General features: G+C 40.0%; 1 protein-coding gene across 4 annotated transcripts in view; it reads left to right on the top strand.

Moving 5' to 3' along the window:
* The window catches only part of NDST2 (N-deacetylase and N-sulfotransferase 2), a 109459-nt gene that overhangs the window by 28358 nt on the left and 58260 nt on the right, over positions 1-22841 (top strand). The window contains exon 1 of one of the 4 annotated variants that reach the window (XM_042459701.1): positions 3786-3958. The exons of the other annotated variants lie outside the window; for them this stretch is intronic. The gene's annotated coding sequence lies outside the window, so the exon portion shown is untranslated. Of the gene's footprint in view, positions 1-3785; positions 3959-22841 lie in introns of those variants that run through there. 4 annotated transcript variants of the gene reach the window in all.

Raw genomic sequence — 22841 nt, 5'->3', positions numbered from 1 at the left:
GACACATGGAGTGATGAACCATATGAGGATGAACTCCAAAATCTAAAAAGAGAAGTGGAAGTTGCAATAAGATAAATTGGCAAAAATAAACCAGAGGGTATTGGAGACATCTCATCCACAGTCACCATAAGTAGGGGTCAACTTGAGGGCAGTTAACAACAATAAACAGTGCAGGAATTCTACAATGAACAAAATTTAATTGGAAATTTTAAAAGTAACACTTTGGGGTAGCATAGGGGAAGTGAGAATTCAGCTAGAATAGCATAAAGGAAATGGACATTTGGATAAATAGATAGGAATGTGGCATTAGTGACTGGGAAGAATAGAGAGGAAAATATTTCTGTAGTCTCTGCTACCACCAGGACCCAGCTGGATGGAAAGAATGAATGTGTTACCAAAATTATTAAAGTTGGCCCTTCTTATACACGGATTTGAGCATCTGTGGATCGTAAACCCGGAAATTGTCCCTAATGGCAGCGCGCGTGCACGCACACCACAATTGGAGATAAAAGTCCCCCTCCCTCCCTGATCGCTGCTGCCTCTGTGAAAAGGCCGGATGGTGTTGGAGGCCAAGAGGCCGCCAGGCTGCTACTTGGCCTTTTCGCGGCGGTGGCAACGGTGGTGGCGAGGAAGCTGAAGCTTGGCCTCCAGCATGGCCTCCTGGCCTCCTAGCCGCCGCCACCACCGCAGAAGGGCTGTTTCTGCAGCAGTGGCAGTGACGATGATACTGGGAGGCCATGCTAGAGGCCTTCATGGCCTCCAGCACTGCCACCCGGCATCCTCGCGGCCTCAACCTCTGCTGTTGCCATGGGAAAGGCCGGGCGGTGTTGGAGGCCAAGAAGCCTCCAGGCTGCCCTTCCTGGCGGTGGCGGCGAGGAAGCCGCAGCTGCGAGGAAGCCGGGAGGCCATGCTGGAGGCCAAGCTTCAGCTTCCTCACCGTCGCCGCCACTGCGGAAAGACCAGGTGACGGCCTGGAGGCCTCTTGGCCTCCAACACCACCCGGCCTTTTCGCGGAGGCGAGGAGGCCGAGGTGGTGGCAGTGGCGACCAAGGAGGTAAGTAGGGAGGGAAAGTAGGAAGGAGGGAGGGAGGGAGGAGAGGGACAATGGGACTTGAGCATACGCGGATTTTGGTATACGGGGGGGGGGGGGGATCCGGAACGGATCCCCTGCATATACCAAAGGCTCACTGTATTATGTTCAATAACTTACCAGTTCAGCATTGTGACAGTTAAAGAATGGGGGAAGCATATATTTTTGTAGGCTAGAATGGACATGTAAATGTTTTATTAGTTACCAGCTGCTGGGAGTGGCGTAATTTTTTCCTGCATAAAATGGTGTGATCAAGAAGCCATGTTAAATCACTTTAAAAGTTTGGACGTAAACATAAGCCAGGTTCAAATGGCGTACTCCTGCTGGATCCTGCTGCTTTAAGAATCAGTATCGCTTACTCACTTCTGCAGCCCACCATGTCCTAGGTACAATCCCATCTTTTCACTCTCTTAATTACAGTTACAGTTATAATTACAGTACTTATGATTCTCAAAAATAGTTACTTCTAATTACTTAAAAAAACCAAACCACCTGAGGGCATTAACATGAGCCATAGCATGAATCATCACTTGATCCATATGGTATTCTGCTGCCACAGTTTAATGAGGCCACCCCTCATAATGAAAAGAACCTTTAAAAGGACTGAGGTTATCCTTCACTAAGTTATATTCAGAATGTAAATTTGTTATACCTTTTGGAGAAAGGAATTTGTTACTTTCAAGCTCTATAGTGATTTTATTAAAATGTATAATCAGATTAAACAAGAAATGCATCAAGCACACCTCATAATAGGTATTCCTTCAGTATCTGTAAAGAAGGAATGTTATTCGCCATCTCTTATATAAATATGGTTTTGGGGGGGATTGTTCGGATTCTGAACAACTGCTTTCTTTCAATAAATAAGGCAGTGTTGAATGATATATAGAAAATTATTGTTAAAGGCAGGCCATCATCAAATCATTTCCAAATTAAATAGTTGATTTGGTTTGTTTTTTAAGAGAAGTCTCTTTGGAGATATGGCAGCAGATTTGTACTTATGTAGCATTAAGTACCAATTAAATAGAATATTTTTGTCATATCCCTTGTCCAAAAATGAGGGATTGAGAACTAATGGTATGGTGGGTTAGAATATAACATTAGATTTAGTGACAGTTTTGCTAATAAATAATTTGTGCATGTTTTAATAACAGCTTATACAGTGATCCTTACAAATGGAGAAAAAGTAATCCTTCGATGGGTGATTAATATGACATGCATGTATAAATTGACTGAACAAGGAAAGGGAAATGACAAAATATATTAATTGAATGATGAAAGGGTGGGTTTTTTGTGTGTGTATGTATCTCATTAGAATGATAAAGTTCAAGACAGTTGATTGGATATAATTTAAACTGTAATATTTAAAAGAGTATGGAAAATCTCTCTCTCTTAAATTGTATCTCTCTTAAATTATACAGTGGACCCTTGTTATACGCCAGGGTTTCTTTCCAGGAACCCCCGTGGATAACAAAATCCGTGGATGCTCAAGTCCCATGAAATACAGTGGCATAGCAAAATGGTGTCCCTTATATCAAATGGAAAAATCAAGGTTTGATACTTGAAATTTATACTTTTTTTTAATATTTTCAGGCCATGTATGCTTGAATCCGTGTATAAAAAATCAGTGTATAAGGAAGGCCAACTGTATTCAGGTATCCAGTGCACAAATAATGTCACTAATTTTGTTTACTTTTTGAATGTGTTTTCATGAAATTGAATATTTATGATATATTTGAATATTTAAATACAGTGGTACCCCGGGATACGAATTGATCACGTTACGAAATTTCCGGGATACGAAAAAGTTAGATTGGAAAAAACTGTTCCGGGATACGATATTTTTTTCGGGTTATGAAATTTATTTCGGCGCGAAATTCAAACGCAAAGCGCGGCTAGCGGCTTTCCAGCGCTAACGGAAAGCCTTTTCGGGTTGCGAAATTATCGGGTTACGAACGGAACGGCGGAACGAATTAATTTCGTAACCCGAGGTAGCACTGTACTTTACAATTTAATTTTTGTATTTTTTTCAAGAATAGCAGAATCTAACAAAGCTATTGTCCTTCCTTTACTAAAAACTGAATGTTAAAAGGGTTTCTCCCCACCCCTAGCTCTCTTGTATGTGCTGATCCCAGAGAGAGCATGAAGCAGTCAATATCTTCTGTTTCACTGGTGGAAAGAGCAGCTTGCTTTCCATTAGGAGTAGTTAGAGCAGGAAATTAGTTTGTGTCTGCATCCCAGAGCTTTGTCTGTATCCCCCCCAAAATTTGGTACAGGGAAGAAAGATGGTGGAAGCAGAAAGAGACCTTTCTTTTTCATGACTTGGTAGCTAAGGCATAGGCTAAGGTTTTAAATGCTCCCTTCCTGTTTTTAATGTCGTTATTCCCAGACCAGCTCTTAATGTGCCTCCTTTTTGCGCTTTTTCCATCTTCCTTCCATCTTCGGTTACCATGGAGAATGAAATGCTGGCTCCATTCAAGCAACTTGCTGAATAGGTTTTGAGGTTGATGGATGGTGAGAATCTCTTATCCCTCCACCTCCCTCCTTTTCCAAACACCGCCCCTGCCTGGTTCTTGACATTTCACTTGCCAGAGAATGGCTGTCAGCAAGAAGAATCTGAAAGAGAGGCTGGCAGTGTCCTACTGAGATACTCTTTCAGTTTTGTGGATGAGATCAGAAGCGTGAGAAGGTCTTGGAGGCTTAGCTGCAAAGCTTCCTCTGCAAGCAAACGAGGGGAAGCATGAATGCTCACTTGAGTATTTGGTCTCTCCGCTGACCATCCACATTCTGTGAATCAGGCTGAAAAATCCCCCTTCCCCATTTCTTGTGGCTCTATTTTTGTGATGCAACCTTGGATAGTTAAAGGGACAGGTAAGTAAAGCAATTTTTGTCAGATTAGCTTTGCTTTCTTTGGTTAAAGCAGTCGTGATGCTGGCAGTAGACTGTCTTGCATTAAATAACACCTGCTTTATGTGATCTCAACAGCTTGGTGATTGAAACACCTCTCTCTCAGGAAACCCTCTTTTTATTTTTTTATTTTTCCCTTTAATCCTGCAGTGTGATTTAGGATCATAGCTGGAGTCTGCAACCAGTTTTCAGGCCTACAATAAATATGGGCATGTTTAGCTGTATTCTGACTTGTGTGCATAGAATAGAAAGTTCTGTAGTGTGGTGATAATGTTGTGGACATTTCACCTTGATCATTCGCACCATGTTGCATTTGTATTTTTAGCTACCGGTAAGTTGAGAAGGGAAAGCCATTTCATAAATTTGTATTCATTCTTTATTGAAGATGACATTTCTTAATAGCTGCCTCTCTCTTCATCTCATATACCACATGGGTAAGAATTGGTATTTTAAGTTAATATATAGTAACCTTGTCCTGTGTTAAATATTTTGTGAAAGTAACCGATATATCACCACCATGGAGCTTTTTTAGAGTTACAAACCTGATTATTTTGGTTCTGTTGTTGACTTCCTGCTGGGGTTTTCCAAAAACAGGAATGTTTTCTCTGTCATGCAGCTAGGTTTCATATCTGTTAATTTTCAAGTGGGTGTGCCTTTTGGGATTCAGAAATAAAATTTGTAATAGGGGCGTGTGAGTGTGTGAGAGAGAAAGACAGAGACTTCTAAGCAAACATGTAACAGACTCTTATGTGGAGTTCAAGAGGAATTTACTGCTCATATGGTATGTGAATTATGCTGTGACCAGGAAAATATATCTGAACGCTTTTCTATCACAAGCATAAAAACAATCTCTAAAATGAGAAAGGCATCCGGAGGGGCATATTGTAAATGCTTGTGAGACAGAAGGATTTCGTGCTGAACCCATTTTTAACCTTATGTATTTAAAATTGGATTGGATTGGCTTGGAGAGACAGGAGACTTCAGGCTATGGGTGCAAGTTTTGTGAAATTACCCTCGTTTTCATCACTGCATGTCATTCTTTAGTGAGTTAGATGGAATTCAGCATTTGTTTGCTTTTAGAGAGGTTATCTTCAGCCTTCTTTCTACATGTGCTCCCCCCCCTTTACTAACAAGATACTTGTCCTTTCCCTCTTGCTTTACTTGTTGGTTGTATTTCCTGGGTTCCTATTTGGTACTACAGTATTTTTAAGCAAGCACATCAGAAGCATTCTAACTCTAAGATTTCCATTACAGTATTTGCTTTTTAACAAATGAATAGAATCTTCTTCATTCTGATTATTTGGTGCTTTAGGATGTTCCTTCTAATAAAAGGACAAAAAGGTGAACATTTTCAACATTTGATCTTTACCAAATTAGTTATCGATCTTTATCAAATTAGTCAGACAAATTTTAGTTTTATTAAATTGATTTGATCTGTATCAAATCAGGTTTTTTTGGATGTTGAGCTCTGGATTTAGACTTTAAAGACTGGTGCTTTTCAGAAGATATTTGCAGAGGAAAGCCATATTAATTTCTGGCAAGAAAAACAGTGGAGGATCTGAGTTTTACTTTGAAAAAAAATTGCTCTTGCTTAGAAGTAATTCTTCTTCACAGGATGTAGTATGAAGTTATAATTTGCTTAAGCCCAAGATTCCTTGGAAGTTCAGAATTCATTGCACAGTTATTTGGATGCTGGCCATAATAATTAAATCACTTAAGTATGTTTTTTTTAAATATCTTAATTAAGAATCCTCATGCTGTTGATATTGAGATATGTTTTGGGGAATCAACAACTCTGATTCCTTCTGTTTCCAGTTTGTTTCAACTCCTCTTTCAGGCTCTTTTACTGTTACTATTTATCTTTTATGTTGACACCAATCCCACCATAAGGAACAGGTGTAGAAAGAGTGGGAAAAGCTCCCTTTCTTAAGTGGCAACAGTGACCTCCTCCTCTTCCTCCTCCTCATTATTATCATTATTATTATCTTGCCTTTTCCCAGTTCGGGGCACAATGCAGCTTACCATACAGTTAGCTCTCCACATTTGTGGCTTTGACTTTTACGGATCTGATTATTTGCAATTTTGATTAATACAGTATATTCTCTCTAGCAATCAGTAGGTCCTCCAGCACAGCTCTGCCAGAAGTTGACCATGAAATTATGCTGGAGAACCTAGACGTTCCTAGGGGAAACACTTCTCTAGGCATTTATAGGTCCTCCAACCTGATTTTATGATCAACGTCTGGCAGGTGTTTACTACAGAGTTGCACTGGAGCACCTGGAGATTCCTAGAGAGGTGTTCTGTGTTGTTTTGGTAGCGCAGTGGTTAAATGCCTGTACTGCAGCCACTCACTCAAAACCACAAGGTTGCGAGTTCAAGACCAGCAAAAGGGCTCAAGCTTGACCCAGGCTTGCATCCTTCCGAAGTCGCTAAAATGAGTACCCAGATTGTTGGGGGCAAATTAGCTTACAGTTGTAAACCGCTTAGACACTGCTTAGGCGGTATGAAGTGGTATATAAATGAAGCTTGTTTGTTTGTTTGTTTTGCAGTTTTTGCATATTCACAGGGGTCCTTCACCTTCACCCCCAGCAAACGTGGCGGGACCTCTGTATTTAAAACAAACATAGCTTAAAAAATGGTTGTTTGTTGCTGTGTGCCTTCAAGTCATTCCTGACTTGCCCCTCTGACAGGGTCTTGGCAACATTTGTTCAGATGAGGGTTGCCTTTGTCTTTCTCTGAGGCTGAGATGATGGGTTTCCATGGCCAAATGGGGATTCAAACCCTGGTCTCCCAGAGTCTTAGTCTAATGCTCAAATAAGTATACCACACTGGCTGTCAAACTAAAATTACAGCATACAAACATTTAAAATGTGATTAAACGGACAAAAAATTAAAAACCATTAAAACATGAACTATTAAAAAGAAACAAATAGAAAATCCAGAATCTTATACTGTATAAGTCCTTTTCCTGAGCAATTGGTCTTTGGAAAGATAGCAAGAAAGGTGCCAACCTAAGCTCTTGGGAAGGAAGTACCAGAACATGAGGACAGGCCTTTTCCTATTTTCTCATCATATGGATCTGTACTATGAACTGAGATGGAATAAAATACCAAGTTTTCCTGAGCATAGGAGTACAATCAGCCCTCCATATCCATGGATTCAACCATCCATGGCTTGAAAATATCCACACACACACCCAAAAAAAATCTAAATTCCAAAAAGCAAACCTTGATTTTACTGATTTATATCAGAGACACCATTTCACTACATCATTGTATTTAATGGGACTTGTGTATCCATGGATTTTGGTATCTACAGGGAATCCTGGAACCAAACTCCAGTGGATACAAAGGGCCTACTGTATGTATGTATGTATGTATGTATGTATGTATGACATTTGACCAGAATAAATTAAATCATACATGTCCTTGCTGAATTGCAATGTCTACACTTTGGCATCCTCAAAATCTCTTTCATTTTTAAACTATGTTGATTTGTGTATTAGGAACAATTCTGAGAACAGTTTTGTAACATTAACTAGTGTTCATTGATGAACAAGATAAAAACAAACTCAAGACAGTGAGTGCTGACGTCTATGTCAAAATCGAATCACAGAGGTAGAAGGAACATATCAGTGTGATTGCAGGGAGCCTTGGGTTTTGCAGCTGTTTTTTGTTTGTTTGTTTGTTTTCTGGACAAACGAAATGTAAAAGGGTAGCACCAACTCAAAAAAGAGCCCAATATGGACTGAACATGATCAGTAACCACAGAATGTTTAGTGTCAATTGAAGGAATGTTGCGGGGGGGGGGGGGGGGAGTAAAAGAAAGGGAATAGTGTATCCAGAAGGTTAGGATTGCTGACTGAAAGGATTTTTTAATGTGAACATTCCTGTTTACAGGTAAGGAAACACTACAGGTTTTGAGGGTTTTGCAGTTATTATATGAGCCCTCAAACAGCTCAACATACACATGCGCGCGCACACACACACACACACTTACTTCTAGGCAAAATACACAAGCACATAGAGAGAACTGGGACAAACACATACACACAAAGCAACTAACAGGCAACGTCCCTCCCAAATATCTCCCCAAAAGCACACAAAACATTCAGGTAGCACACACAGTTAGCCTCCAGAGCATGGACAGTACCCCCCCATTCAACATGCATAGCACAAAACAAATACATAAACAAAAACAAGCAGCAACACCACCTCCCCCAACAAACAACACTACCAGGACATTCCCACTTCCTTCCTCCTTTCCCCAAGTTAATAAGGAAGCAATTTGCATACTACCAAGATACAGAAAGAATAAAATTGAAATTGGTGGTCTTTGGCATACTTCACATTTTGCAGCACCTGAATTTGTCCCTTGATGTATTGGTGCAGACACTTTTCAAGGGATTCACTGTATGCTGCCTACAGATTAGCTGGCAGCCTTGTACAGGTTATGGGCTAGATTTCAATGGAATTGCTTTTGTTTCTAACAGTGGAGATAAAATGTTTACTTATTACCTTGTTTTTGTCTCCCAAATGCCTCATAGCCAACAAGGGCTGTGGCCTTTACCCTCATCAAATTTCCCCCCTCTACATCTTTAACTCAGCTGTAGCATCTCAAGAAAGTTGCAGTTCTGTGGCATTCCACCATCACATTTTTTTTCTCCTTACATGATTTTTAGCATCCATGCCTGACGAAGAAGCCAGTGAGCTTCAAAAGCTTATATAATACATTTTGCACTTTTTGGTTGGCCTAATAAAGCTATCATAACTTTTTTATTGCTCTATCTTGCTGCATAAGCAACAGGAAATACCCCGGATATCTATTTTCAGGTTTCAGTATCTATCTCAACAGAACTCCAGATCCCTAAAAACGTCTAAAAACATTCTTCTATGGCAAACACAGGAAGAGATAGTTCCTATCACTTTCTGCCTCCAATGGATTAACCATTGTGACTTGGCACTTTTTCTTCAACCGACATGCTTATTTTATTCCTGTAGTTTTCAAAAACATGGAGCCAAGCTCTTGTAACTATGCTGTATGGCACCAGTAGAAGGGAAAATGCCATAGGTGCAGTGACTGCAAGGAAGACAAACGGGGAAAATTTTGTTATCATCAGAAGGGAAAGGCTGCTTCTTGTGAGCAACCCTTTCTCCTATGCCTCTTTTCAGGATGGCATGAGATCCTTGAAACCAGCTGCCATGAGTGGGCTGGCTGGGGTAGTTTCTATGTCACAAAAGATTGTCCAAGCCGAAGAATGCCTCTGCTGCCCATCTAGCAGACGTGGATTGATTGGGTGGGCCCAAGGGATGGTAGATGCCTCACTACATATGGAGACATGCCTGCTTCCTTTAAATGTACCTCCTGCAGAGAACCTCCCTGGACCCAAAGGTATATGATAACTACCACCCTATCACTAATATCCCACATTTGGGCAGAGTGCTTGAATATGTAGTGACAGGGCAACTTCAGATGTTTTGGAAGGAAACTGATTATCCAGACCCTTTTGAGTCTCGTTTCAGGTTGGGGTATGGTACCAAGACACTTTTGTTGCTCTTGTCTCCCATACTATTAAATATCTATATGAGCCTGCTGGGAGATGTCATTAGGAGTTTTGAGGTTGGATGTATGATACATAGTACAGTGGTACCCCGGGTTACGAATTTAATTCGTTCCGCGGCGCCGTTCGTAACCCGAAAGATTTCGCAACCCGAAAAAAGGCTTTCCGCTAGCGCTGGAAAGCCACGGCTTTTAAATTTCGTGCCAAAAAGCGCCGAAACACACCGAAAAAAATTCGTAACCCGAAAAATCTTTCGTTACCCGGAACAGTTTTTTCCAAGCTAACTTTTTCGTACCCCGGAAATTTTGTAACGCGATCAATTCGTATCCCGGGGTACCACTGTATGCTGATACACTCAGTTCTACCTCTCCTTATCATACTCGGTTTGTATTGTGCAGAAAATAGAGCAGTGCCTGGCTGCTGTATTGGGCTAGGTGAGGGTCTGTAAACTGAAGCTGAATCTCAGTAAAATGGAGGCTCTGTGGATTGATGGTTTTCATGTCTGGTAATTGGGTAGGTTGCCTGCCCTGCATGGGTTTGCATTCCCTGAAGGAGCAGGTGGATAGTTTGGAGCACTTGTCACTGGAGGTCCAGATAGACTCAGTAACTTGGAGTGGTTGGGGCCAGCCACAACTGATCCACTAGCTATGACCTTTCCTCGACAGGGATAACTTAACCACAGTAGTCCATGGATTGATAACTTCCCAGTTAGACTACTGCAATGCACTCTACATGATGTTGCCCTTGAAGACAACTCAGAAGGTCCAGGTAGTGAAAAATGTAGCAGCTAGACTGCTCACTGGAATTCCATTCGGATACCTATTCTGAAGAAATTGCACTGGCTGCCAGTATGTTTCCATTCTGAATTCAAGGTGCTGGCAATTATATTTACATCCCTAAATGGCTTGGTTCCTCAATACATGAGGGAGTACCTCTGTATATATATATATATGCCTTCCCCAGAATTGAAATCTATTGGAGGGGCCCTGCTCGATGTCCCATCAGTAGGGAAAGACATTGTGGGAAGACATAAGAGAGGGCCTTTTTTACAGTGGTATCCCAGTTGTGGAATTCTCTTCCTCTGGAGGCCTAGTCTTAAGAAACATTTTGGTTCCAAGTTAAAAACTGACTTTTTATTAAAGTCTTCGTCTCAACTGATTTTATTCAGGCTACACATTTTATAATTACGTCATCTATTTTTCTGATTTTGGATCCTTTAGCTCCAATCCAGCATGGTGTAGTGGTTTGTGTGTTGGACTAGGACTTTGGAGACCAGGGTTTGAACCCCCACTCAGCCATGGAAACTCATTGAGTGACATTGGCCAAGTCACACACTCTCAGCCTCAGAGGAAAGCAGAGGCAAGTCCTGTCTCAACAAATCTTGCAAGAAAGCCCAGTGATAGTTTCACCTTAAGGTTAGAAATAACCAGAAGGCACACACATCAAGCACAAAGCTGGTGAAAAAATTTGTCAGTTATTTAATGAAAACATTTGCCATAAAAAAACCCATCCTGCTATAAGAGCATAAAATTAAATTTAAGGTCATTCCCATGCAGCCTATTTTTTTTTCCACCGTAACAGTTCATTTAGATGTAAATGCTACCAAATAGATTCATTTAGACTATTTTTAATTGTTTTGGGCTATTGTACATTAGTCTGTTTTTTTTTTTAAAAAAAAAAAGTCTGTACTCTTTTCTGTACAAGAAGGAGAATATGAAAGCTGGAAACAACTGTATTTTGAAGCTGCTGCTGAAGCCAAATCACTAAACTCAGTGATTCAACATAGGAGTGTGGCTTATTTTTCTTTTGTTCTAACAGCTGTTCACATGTTTAGGAGCTGCTTGCAGAAGAGGTGCTGCTTTTTTCAGCTTGCCTAGCTCAGCAGTGCTCTTTTTTTACCCCACTTCACCTAGTAGTGTCACAGATCTATTCATTACCAATGTAAAGACTGTGATACCAGAAGTTATAACTGTTGACCATATAATCTGCAATATAGAAACTGAGTTAGCTGAATAAAGAACATAAGAAAATCCCTGCTGAATTAGACTGAGTACTGATCCAAATGCAGGAGAGGGAATTAACATGCCGCACCAGATGCCTTTGGACTGGAACTCCCAGCATTCTTCACCAATAGCTAGGTTGGCTTGACCAGCTGAGAGTTGCAATTCAACCACATCTGTGAGCCACATGATTGTCACCCAGGCTGTTATGTTAATTTACAACTAACTAATTTACACTACATCAGCATGGCATAATGATTTAAGTGTTAGGACTATGACTCTGGAGACTGGTGTTCGAATCCCTGCTTGGCCACAGAAAACCTCCAGATGACAAGTGGAACCCACTTGGGCAAGCCACACACTCTCAGCCTTGGAAAACCTTGTGATAGGTTCACTTTAGGGCATCCATAAGTCAGAAACAACTTGAAGGCACACAACAACAGCAACAAAACAAATTCTGTTTACTTCAGTGGGTCTGCTGTATGTAGGACTAGCATAGCATTTAGTCCCAGGGTTCGATCTAGTTCACGGAAGAAAGGCAAGTGCCCTTTGCTATTTTTGCCCCACATCAACTGGTATTATTTAGCCTTAGTGTATAGAGTTTTCACTTAGACAATCTTTAATAAAGCCACCCATCCACCCCATCTTTGTACTCTTTTTCTTAATCATCTAAGCTGGTAGTCATCACTATATCCAGTGCTAGCTGTTTTGTTCCATTTGGAAGAAATGTGGGATAAATGAATAAATTGCTGAATTCCTTTTATTAAGGATTTATGTTATATGTTAAGTATTGATTGGATCCAGAGATAATCATATTTAAAGCAGTCCCACTTAAGTCAGGGTGCTTCTAAACAAGGCTGTAACTCTCCTTCTAAGCATGAGATTTTACAGGGAGTTCTGCCATCCTCCTCCATTTATAAACCTTCTGTGGTTTCCTCTGCTTCTTTTGTCTTTTTTCTCTCCCCCCCCCACCCAAACAACAACAACAGCAACCTCTTAAGGAGGGAAGGATGGAATAGCTGCACAGTGTATTTTTATGGGCAGAACAAGGAACATTTAGTCTGGAAGTACCTTCAGTCATGACCGCCATAATCCCATTGATTTCAGTAGATCTAATCTGCCAAATATTATCTATTCCTTAAATTGTTCCTTCCAGTCTGTACTGGACTGAGCATGGACTGTTTTGTGATATGTGAATGTGTTGTAATTGGCTGCCATTTCTGTTTTAGGTGTTAATATGTTAGTTGTGCTTCATTGCTTTACTTTGGTTTCTGTTATATTTGCATGGCAAGCTGCACTTTCCTTTTGGTGACCCAACATACTGCATGTGGAATTTTGTAAGACTTCATGGAGTTGAGTTCTTCTGTGTAATTCATTTAAAGTTGAAGAAAACTGTATCTCCTTTTTCATGGCCCTTGATCAACCTTTTATAGCTTGGATCTGGAGCAGTGCATTAAAACAAATGGCAACAAAACAAAACAGAAATGGAAGCATGACAAGCTGCAGAATTAATCACCTTAAAGTAAATACTGCCTCTGTAACCTCATTTTTCTAAGTCAGTGTTTGATGTCAATTTATCATGAAACCCATGACCATCAAGCCAGCCTGGGAAAAAGCTGTATTTGGGTGCCTCATGTTGGTTAATTGGATACAGTTGGGGAAGACTGTATCTCAGAGGCTAGCTACAGGGTATTTTAAGTCTGTGTCTGTGAAATCCTGTTCTTTAAACTTGTTCCAAAAATGTGGTGTGTGACTTCTTCACATTTTCTTCCACAATCTGGTTATTATGAACTGGCTTTGAATGTCTTATTACTGTATATATCCATGTATAAGTCTAGAAATTTTAGTCAAAAAATTGACCCAAAAAACCTGAGTCAGCTTATCCATGGCTCAATATAAGTACTATACCTTAACTCTTATTTCAAAAAGTGACCATCCCCTGGTTAAATGCAAGAGCATAATCTGTTCTGGATGCACTGACTTCCTCTCTACTTTCTCACCCATTCAGCCTTTTAGGGTGAGCAGAAACAGTTATGCTTGCTGGAATTTATAAGTTCTTTGGCATTATTTTGTGTTTTATTCTTTATTCTTTGTGTTTTATTCTTTAGACCCTACATGCCCCAGGGACATAGCCAGGATTTTAGGAAGGGGGGGGGGAGTCCAGACTAAGTGCCACCATTATAATGGGGCTTGGGAGCGGCGGTGCAGCAGCACACACCATTCATTTTTCTAATGGAAGGGGGGGTTCGGACCCCAAGATCCCCCCCCCCGTGGCTACGTCCCTGCATGCCCTTAAGTTTTGCCCTCGACTTATCCACAGGTCATATCAAAATCCATAACTTTGGTCCCAAAAGCTGTCCTCAACTTGTACATGAGGTTGACTAATAGTCATGTACTTATGGTATATTTTATAAACTTCAGTCATGAACAGGAAAACTTAAAGATGTTATTGTAGTGCCAATATGACTTTCCTTACTTCCCTGCTTTAAGGTTTGCCACTGTTTTTGCTGTAATGGTTCTGGAGCTACCACTTCTACTCTATAATTATGAGAATTTTAGCTCCAGTATGCTGTTGTACTGTTCCAGTTGGGATTATTATTATTATTATTTTAAATGAATTGCAGATCTAAAATTTTCAATCTCCTTTACTGCACACAGTTCAACTACTATTTTATATACTATTCTGGAATATCTTCCTTATCCCATATTTGATTGTCCTGTACTATAGGCTCAGGTTTGGGCTTATTCTCTTTCTGAATTACTTTAAATTTTCTGATACTTCTTTCTCTCTGATAATTGTTTCTAATTGGCCAGATAGAAAACTTTACTATTTATAAGTAGAGTAAAAGCCAGGAACGTGGTGAGTCTGACCAAATTCCCTTGAATCTGTTGACCAGCTTACTGTTTATGATGTTCATCAAGTGAAGGTTGCTGCTGATGTTGTTACCACCACTCCTTTGAACACAAATGAAAATGGTTATTCTTGGATTTTGCCTACAGCTGAAAATAATAATACACAAAGATGGAGTTTCTGTACTTGTAACAGAACAGGGAGCATTTTCAGTACAGCAGTGCATTTTAGTGCCACAATAGTTTACTACACTGTTTGTGACTGTTGATGTTTCTGAAATATGGTAACTGCTTACATGTTATTGCCCAATGTGATCATAGAATCATAGAACCATAGAGTTGGAAGATAACCCAAATGAATAGTAAAGTTACTCAGTTGGTGCCAGTACCTGCATAGTTCAGGGTTAGGTCATACAGAAAATGATTTGATTCTTCAGTTATTTTTCAAAAGTTCATGGACAATTTCCTGCTCTCTTCCCTACCCTTCTACCCATTTGAGAGAGGTTTTTGGAGGGATGGATCCATTCCCTCTCCCAGCCCTTTTTTCAGGTGGATGGGTGCCTGGGCAAGGCAGAGAGCCATCCATCTGTGAAAGAGGCTAGGAGGGATGGATCTGTCTCCCCCTCTCGGCCCTCTTCCTGGGCGGATGGGTGCCTGGGCAAGGCAGGCAGCCATCCGCCTATGGAAGAGGCTTGGAGGGGTGGATCTATCCCCCCTCCAAGCACTTTTCCTGGGCAGATTGATGCCTGGGCAAGGCAGGCAGCCATCTGCACGTGAAAAGGTCTTGGAGGGATGGAGCTATCCCTCCTCCAAGCCCTTTTCCTGGGCAGAGGAGTGCCTGGGAAAGGCAGGCAGTCTTCCGTCTGGGAAAGGGGCGGGGGAGCACCAAAATATTAGCTTCAACCCAAGTAAGACACAGCACTGGGATGAGCCCTGAATCTGGTTACGAAGAAACACACACACACACACACACACACACACACACACACACAACGTTGGCCAAAGTGTTCTGATTCCAACCACTGAGGCTCCTGAGCATTTATAGAACGTTTTAGCTTAAGCAAGCATTTGTAAACATCGGGCATTAAACCAACACTCTTCCCTCCTCTACATCACCCCTCTGAGAACAGGGTCTGCTTGACTGTTACATCATGTAGCATTGGCTTGTTTTGTTCTAATCTCAGGGCTGCAAAAGATATCACCACTCTTTTAGTTAGCTAACTCTGGATACAAACGTGCAGCAGTATTTGAAATATCAGCAACTTAACAATGACAAGTGTAGGAGGAAACAGTTCTGTTTCCCTTAGGAAACCAACTGCAATAAAACGAAGCGTAGGATAAAAGACTCTAAAAGCGTATTTTATGCTAACAGTACATCCAGGAGATAAGGAGTGTACTTTTATCTATCCAGTCTATCATAATTGTTTTGGATAGATTATTTCTTAATTTCTGCATATTTGATTACTAATAAAAACACATACAAAATTGAATCCTTTATAATATTAGACCATACACCTATTGTTTAGAATTGCAGTTTTCAAATGCTCCTAAGCCCTTTAGTCTCTAGTGATTTAATGTTTTGATTCTCAGTGATGAACAGTTTAGGACTCAAATGTCCAAGGATATGATGGAATATTTTAAAATGAATGAAGGCTCTGCAAGTTTATATGCTATTGAACTGGGAAACATGTAAATCCCACGTTCAGGGTAGAATAGTTGCTTATACTTGTTTTAAAAGACTTAAAATTTCTAAAAAGGAATTATTGAATAAACAGCCTAAAGCTCTTGTATCTCTATTTGCTGTTTTTAATCAGAACTTTATGAAAAATGACAAAAATTTAAATATTATTATTATTATTAACCTTTATTTATAAAGCACTGTAAATATGTATGAATACTGCTGTCTTGTTACAAACTGAACTTGCTTTGACATTCCGGACCCCCCATGTAAGGCGAATTCCGCCTATGCTTGAGTCCCATTCACTTGAATGAGGCTTGTGTGCACGACGGTGCGGTGGCACGCGCCCCATTCATCTGAATGGGATGCGCCACCCCATGCGCTCCTGCGCGGCTTGAACACATACGCTCAAAGCTGCATATAGTGTGAACATGTACTGTATAACATGGGCACACTGTATTTACATTGACCCATGTATAAGTTGACTCAGGTTTTTGGCGGTAATTTTTTTACTAAAATTTCTAGACTTATACATGAGTATATATAGTACTTAAACACAGCTATCATATCACCTCTTAACCTTTTCTTCTCCAGGCTAAACATACCCAGCTTCCTAAGTCCCTCCACATATAGGGCATGGTTTCCAGACCTTTCACCACTTTGGTCGCTCCACCTTGTCAACATCTTCTCCCATCTTAGGATATCACAATGACAATTTATTTTGGAACCCTACACTTAGAAAGAAAATTATTAATACAGTGCTGCCATGTCATACACGGCTTTCAGCTTACGCTCAAAGTCGCACGACAAACAGAAAATGACCCAGCCACCACCACCGGTGCATGCACGAGCCCTATTATTTTCAGTGGGGCTCAAGCATATGCAGATCCCCCGTGTGAGGCAAGGGTACACTCTGTTGTAGCAAAAATGAGAAATGGGAAGTCTCCTAGTCCTGATGGGTTTCCTATTGAATGATACAATGCTTTTTCCAGTCTGTTAGCACCAAAGCTCTGGCTTTAAAAACATATCTCAGAAGCCAACTCCCTGTCTTCAACATTAAATGATTCCTATGTTACCCTGATGCCTAAGATTGTACTCCCTGCATTAACTACTACTCTATATGTTGATATCAAATATTGGTATCAAAATATTGACAGCTATTTTAATAGAATAGATGGTTTCAAACTTGGACAGAACTGATTGTTGTTAATTATCTCTAGTGACTCATCTAAGATCCAAAACACACTGCAGAAATAATCCAGTTTGAGACCGCTTTAACTGCCCTGGCTCAGTGCTAGGGAATGCTGGGAATTGTAGTTTATTGTGGCACCAGAGCTCTCTGACAGAGAAGGCCAAATGTCTCACAGAACTACAGTTCCCAGAATTCTCTAGCACTCAAACGGGATTATTTCTGCAGTGTGTTTTGGACCTAAACTGATTATCCTGAATGTAAGAAAGCTGATAAAAGATCTTTCCAAAGCTCTAGAGAGATGGATGGGCTTAAAGATGAATGTCTGGGGTAAGATTAACACCCTTAAAATGAATGTTATACTTAGAATTGTTTAGGTTATCATGGGATTTCCCTACTTATGCCTTGGAAGTATTTTCAAAAACTAAATACATTGGGAGGCTCATCGCCTCCTAGAATTTCAATGGAAAGGATGTAAATTCAAATCAAAGGTGGATTTGGCATTCCATATCTTCTTTCCTACATTTGGACATATAAGTTATCTTGTATTAATTTTTGGACATATCCATTTTATATAATCCACCATGGTTAACCTTGAAGTATTGATTTCTTGCACTTCTATTCAAATGGACAGTGCTTGGTCCTCATTTTATTTTAAAAAAGGCAGTCTTTTGCCAATTTCAGCAGTTACAACTTTGTGGCAAATATTGTCCCAATTGCAATTTGACACATATGCTTATACCAAATGGATTTTATGGCATATGTTTTGGTGTTGTCTCATAGTACCTACATTTTGGGAGGAAATAATCAGTGTATGGCATTAGGGCAGTAGACAGTGTTAGTTATTTTGAAAGCAACTGATATTTTTGTGCCTTGTGTGTACATCTTTTCAGCAGCTTATCAGTATTCAATGCTGCACAGTGTGTACAACCTCCAAAAGCAGCTTGGACATAAAGATTTGAGTCTCTGGAGACAAGCTTTGCTCACGCTGCCTTCTGTTAACATAACGAATATGATTATTTTGAAACAGATGGATTAGTTGGTGAGATTAAAGGTTGCCTTTCTTTTTGGAAGCTTTTGTATTCAAAATTTACTCAAGACCAGGAAATTTCATATGTCTATTTTCATGTTATATGATGCTTTTGCTGGAAAATGGCTAGTTCATGAAATTATTACAAGTATTAATATTAATATTTTGTTGCCTTTATGTGATCTAATTGCAAGTAAGTATTTAAGAATCCTTTGTAAAATAAATCAAAAATCCAGTTTGGACAATATCTTCATGGCTTAATAAGCAAAGATATGAGGAAACCATTTCCCTGTGCTTGCCATCTTTTTGCTTTGCCCTTCATAGTGGAAGCAATCAGAACAAGAAGTGACTGTGATTACCAGTTTTGAACCAAGGCAGTATATTATCAAACCATGATGTATTTCAAAGTTCTGGTCATTGTAATTTCATGGCTTGAATGAAATAGAAAATTGTGGTAAATTAGAGGCTTCTTAGTTTGATTGTTTCATCTAGCTGAAGGTAAGTTTTATTACCTTTGTGCAGAATGACAGAGGAGGCAGAGAAAGTTACATTTTAGGGTTTTGTGTATATAATGTGCAATACACACAAGATCCCTTGCGGGTTTGTACACTGGAATATGTTCAGGATTCACACTTTTCCTGAGAGAAAACTATTAAAATTACTATTAAAATGAACTATAAACATTTATCACAGTTAATTTCTGCCAAACATGCCTATATGCATAATATTGCAAAATATTCCCATACAGAACTATTTGTTGTTGTTAATTGCCCTTGCGTCAACCTCAACTTCTGGCAACCCTGTGGAGGAGACATCCCCAAGACGCCCTATTCTCTACTACTTTGCTTAGGTCGTACAGATTCAGGCCTGGGTCCTCTGTGATTGAGTATCTATTAGGCATTCGGTCTTCCTCTCTTTCTACTACTCACTGCATTTCCTACATTGTTTTTTCTAATGAGTTGTGCCACATCTCATGATGTGGCCAAAGTACGATAGCCTCAGTTTGATAATCTTGGCTTCCAAGGAGATTTCAGGCTTGATCAGTTCCGGGAACCATTTGTTTGTCTTTTTGGTTGTCCATGGTATCCTCAGTACTCTTCTCCAGCACTACCTATCAGAAGAGTTGATTTTCTCCTTATCACCTTTCTTCACTGTCTAGCAGCCTCACATCCATACATGGTGATGGGCAGTACAGTGACTTGGATGATTGTGACTTTAGTGCTCAATTGTATATCTTTACACTTCAGAATCTTATCTAGTTCTTTAATAGCTGCCCTTCCCATTCCTTACTACAGGGGTAGGCAACCTGCGGCCCGCGGGCCGGATGCGGCCCGGCGAGGCCTTGGGACCGGCCCCAGCCCGGTCCTGCCGCCGATTGCCGCCGGGGCCTTTGGCGTCTCACGCGAGGGACAATTGTCTATAGAAGCCTCAGAAACATGCATTTATCTTAACTTTTTTTAAAAATCAGCAATTTTTTTCGCGTGTCCTCCATTTTTTATTTAAAAAAATCCCCTACATTTGAAAATTTTGTCCTACATTTGTCCTGGTTTATTTATTTATTTATTTATTTTTAAAAATTAATTATTTATTTTTTGGCTTTGGCCTCCCAGTTGTCTGAGGGACAGCAACCCGGCCCCCGGCTCAAAAGGGTTGCCTACCCCTGCCTTACTATCTAGAAAATATACAGTAGCTTCAAGTGTGGCTACTTTTAAATTGACAAGGGTTGGGCTTTCAAATGCTGTTCAAGTCAGATGTCAAGGCTTATATATAATTTTAATGTATTTAAATATCTTATGCATAATTGTTTTAATTTTTAAAATTTTAATTGATTTTTAAATTTTATAGTTATGTTGTGCTGGCCAATTGGCCGTAATAAAGTTATTATTATAGTTATGCTTGTCAATACTTTTGTGTTGTTTTTTTTAACTGCACTGTTTTAAATTTGTTGTTAGCCACCTTGGGAGAAAGGTGGGATATAAGTATGGTCGGCCCCCATATCCACAGATTCTTTATTCACAGATTCCAGCATCCATGGCTTGAAAATATTTTTAAAATATAAACATTCTAAAAAGCAAAAATTGTTTTTGCCATTTTATGTAAAGGGCATCATTTTACTTCACTTATTATATTCAACGGGACTTGAGTGTCCATGGATTTTGGTATCCATGGTGGGGATTCTGGAACAAAACCCTAACGGGCCCAAGTGCCCACTATAAATCATCATCATTATCATTAGAATATCCCCCGCCTTCCTCCCAGCATAGAGACTCAGCTAGATCAAACATTGCCTAAATTCTGTAGCATAGAATCATAGAGGGGCCATTGAGACCAGCCTTATACAGGACATCCAGTTAAAGCATCCCCAGCAGGTAGCTGTCCAGCCTTTTTTAAAAAGACGTTCATATAAGGAGAACCCATCAGTTCTCTGGGCAGTTGGTTCTGTTGCTGAACTACTCTTGCTGTTAAGAAGTTCCTTTTCATTTTCAGCAAAATCTGTCCTTATGTAATTTAAAACCATTAGAACTATTCAGTGCTCTGGGGCAGTGGAGATGTTTCTAACTTGCCTTGCCTGGTTTTTGCTGTTGTTGTTGCTTCTGCTGACTTACACACAGAATTGTATCTTCTCTGTAACTCCATTCTGATGTTAAACAGCTTCTCAGATGCTAACATGGGTAGATTCAGCTCAGAATATTTAGCCTGGCAGCATATTTTTTAGGTCACCCTAAAGCTCTGGATACTCCACCCCAACCATACATCTTCCTTTTTAGGAGAGAGTTTTCTGTGTGATGCCATGGCACTGTATCCCACCCAGTGCTGAATTTTACGGCAGAGCACACTCAGAAGTTATACGGCTCTCTTTTCTTTTCTTTTAATTAATAAAATAAAAAAAGAAGTTATACTGCTCTCGGGTGAATAATTCCCATTGTATATAGAAATGAATAAAGGTGTGGGACCGTGATCCACATGCTATGATTTGGACCACCTCAGCTCATATACAGACTTTTCTAGGAGGGTGTCCACTACAAGTTATGTCCTGCCCAATGCTTTGTTTTGGTGAAGTGTCTGAGCAGCATGCTGACCTCATGCCAATAATTACCACTGTTATGTATTTAGAAATGAATGATTTGATTATAGTGCATTGGTCCATCTTTATTCTTTTGCTCATTGTGATCAGCTTCAGGCACTACTGTCCACAGACATCCACCTTGATGAATTAATCGTTGACTCATACCCACTTATGAAAAAATATTTGTGTGCCACTTCTTAAATTTTATTAGTACTGTTATGAAATTTAGTTGGCATTGAATTGAATATGGCTTCATTGCAGATGCTGCTGCTGAAAACGGGCTTGTTCAGCCGAGACTGAGAAATTTATTTAATATACTTAGGAACATTAGGAATCAAATTCCAATCCTTTTATATAATATGAGGACAGAATGAATACCATACAGAGAAAGGGGCTGCAAATTGCCATTTTCTATGTTAACCAGCTAGTAAATATTTGTTGACCATTTAATGTGTTTAGAATTTCCCAGCCTTTTCTACATTGTCTCTTTAGTACAATTCAGAAAGACATAGGCTATCTTATTTCACAACAATTAAAACCCGAGAGTATTGTAAAACTGGTTGGCTCCCTCATAGCTTTAACGCTGTTACAGTCTTCTGAATTTTTAGGAGTTAATTTGCCACAGAAGAACATATTTGCCCAGTTGCTTTTGTTAGGAGCAAATGAAGACTTGGTCTATGTGTCATCTGCACAGACCTGTGCAATTTAAAGCAAGAGTGAGTATACAGTTGCAAGGCTGTCTCTCTCCCTGATGTTACTGTCCATGTTATGTCCATGCAACTGCTTGGGGATTCTGGATTTGTAGTCCAAATAATTAAATTACCAAGCTCTGCTTCCATCACTAGTCTCTATCTGTACATTTGCTTTTCTCTTTGCCAGCTTCAGTATTATAAGTGAGCACAGCTGGGAGAAGAATCCTTTATTAAGAGCTGGGGGTGGGGGTGGGATTCAGTGGGGTTCCCAGCTCTGAGCCAAGTACCCTTTAGTCTTTTAACCTTTGTCCCGTGGTCAATTTGTGAACGGGACAAACACTACAGATGTAGGGCTTGTATCAACTCAAGAAATATTTGACTTGTGCCTAAGAGAAAGGGAAACATTTGTTCTCTCCAGTCTGAGTCATTGTGGTTTTGCTCCCATGAAAATATATGTTTGTCCTCTGAAATTTGGAGGGGAAAGGAATAAGAAAGAGAAGAAAAATAATGGAAAAATGTGAATTTTAAGATTGCTATGCTAAATTTTTCTTTTTGGTGGTGGCTGTGAGTTTCAGCGTACTGCTGCTCCTGCTTTAATCAATTTGATCATTTGATCAGTGACTTGGCTTCATTATTGAAACTGCTGGCAGTGAGACAAAGCTGCCAAAATAGTTTTTATTACAGAAAATACTGACTTGAGCATCCATGGTTTTTGCGTGTGTGTGTGTGTGTGTGTGTGTAACCAAATCCTGCCAGATACTGAGGGCCCATTGTACTTTGG

Source organism: Sceloporus undulatus, chromosome 3, assembly GCF_019175285.1.
Source record: "Sceloporus undulatus isolate JIND9_A2432 ecotype Alabama chromosome 3, SceUnd_v1.1, whole genome shotgun sequence".
NCBI lineage: Eukaryota > Metazoa > Chordata > Lepidosauria > Squamata > Phrynosomatidae > Sceloporus > Sceloporus undulatus.
The sequence above is the reverse complement of the archived record's forward strand: the minus strand, read 5'-3'. Positions and strand labels throughout refer to the sequence as shown.